The sequence below is a fragment of the Etheostoma spectabile genome, chromosome 19 (genome assembly GCF_008692095.1).
Source record: "Etheostoma spectabile isolate EspeVRDwgs_2016 chromosome 19, UIUC_Espe_1.0, whole genome shotgun sequence".
NCBI lineage: Eukaryota > Metazoa > Chordata > Actinopteri > Perciformes > Percidae > Etheostoma > Etheostoma spectabile.
Window position 1 is genome coordinate 18,717,087 of NC_045751.1, and position 1,726 is coordinate 18,718,812.

The 1,726-nt window shown below is 34.4% G+C and overlaps 1 protein-coding gene across 3 annotated transcripts in view; it reads right to left on the reverse strand.

Moving 5' to 3' along the window:
- The window catches only part of dock11 (dedicator of cytokinesis 11), a 102,373-nt gene that overhangs the window by 1,444 nt on the left and 99,203 nt on the right, over positions 1-1,726 (reverse strand). The window lies entirely within an intron of this gene.

The window sequence follows — 1,726 nt, forward strand, 5'->3', positions numbered from 1 at the left end:
CTGGTTTCTACGTTAGGTTGATAAATGGGGGCCAATATGAGGGAAAAATTGTGATTATGTTTGCGAGGATCTGTACAAAACAAAAAAGTTTTCTTTAGTCTGAAGGACCGGATTTGTGACTTCTCTGCAGCACCACTACTTTAATACAGAATTTTTATTTCATATTTTGCCTTTAACAAATATTGCACACCCCTGCGATATGGATATTGCACTAGTACATATCGTGATTTCGATAAAATTGCGATTAATTGTGCAGCCCTACTCCAATCAGCTATATGTCTGCCCACGCACTGATAGTACAGTGAGAGTGAAGAGTAAAAAAAAAATTAAAAAAAAGTTTGTACAATGAAATACATAACACTGTTAAAGTTTGGAGTAAAAAAAAAAAAAAAACAGAAAAACCTTGTAACAAACATAAAGATGAACAAAAAAGTGTCCACACAGTTTCTCTGATTGCTGTTTGTAGAGTCATGTTTCCCTTGCAACATATGTTATGCATATGCTTTTTCATTTTTTCCAAACTCATCAGCGTTTCTCTGATTGGTTTGCACACATTCTTTTTTCGCATATTGTTTCACTTTATTCATTTGATCATCATTCTCATGTAATCACTGGGATTCAGATTTCTGGTAAAAGACGTCCAATGTGCTAATCTGTATTAATGTTACCAGTTACTTAACAATTGTACTTATTTCAGCCCAACAGCTGTTGCTACAACAAGAAACCAAAAGCGTACATGCAGCAGAATAGAAAATAATTGTAGACACTGTGTTTTGAGCAGTACATGTGAAAGGTCTACCGCGCTATTCAAACTGAATCACATTTGGATATTATTTTATTGAATTAAGTTATTTTCTTGCACTTATGTAAGAAATTGGCACTTTAATTCTTTTTGGAGTGGGACAGTTAATGGACCTATTTACAATCCTCTGGGTCCTCTGTTAATTCAGAGGGATTTTTCCCGTCGGAAACTCTTCGTTTTCCCGATTATTCCCGAACTACGTGAATGCAGCATGAATGCCCTCTCCCGCAATGTTGAAGGCAAACATGTTAACATTGACGCTGAGGTAGAACTACCACACTACTTTTATCACAATTGTATTAGGGCTGGGCAATATATTGATATTATATCAATGTCAATACATGAGGCAAGATATTGTCATAACTGATGATTGATTATCAAAAGTCTCATTGTGTGCACATTTTGTCAAAGCAACAATAGTCGTTGATATAGTTGATGTTTATAGCCTCACTAGCAAAAAAAAAACAACCCAGTGCAATTAACTTCAAATCTCCTACTACCCAAAGGGAATTATGGGTATAATAAAAATAGTAATTACACTAATTACAATGATTCAATAAACAGATCTGTGTGTTTACTTGTCAATAGAGAAAACATGGCAGTGCACATCAGGATCCCACATGTTAGTGATGATTGCTATGCATGTAAAGTTCAATTTTAGTCAGTTTTCACTGATGCTCAATTATTAAAATAAAAATAATAATGGACAACAACTTAAATTATGGATATCGTAATATCCTGACATGACACAAGTGATTTCTTTTCCCGGTTGTAAATGCTGCATTACAGTAGAGTGATGCAATTTTCTGAACACACCAGACTGTTCTAGCTGTTCCATTATTTGCCTTTACCCACATAGTTATTATATAAACATAACTGATGATTGATTATCAAAAGTCTCATTGTGTGCACATTTTGTCAAAG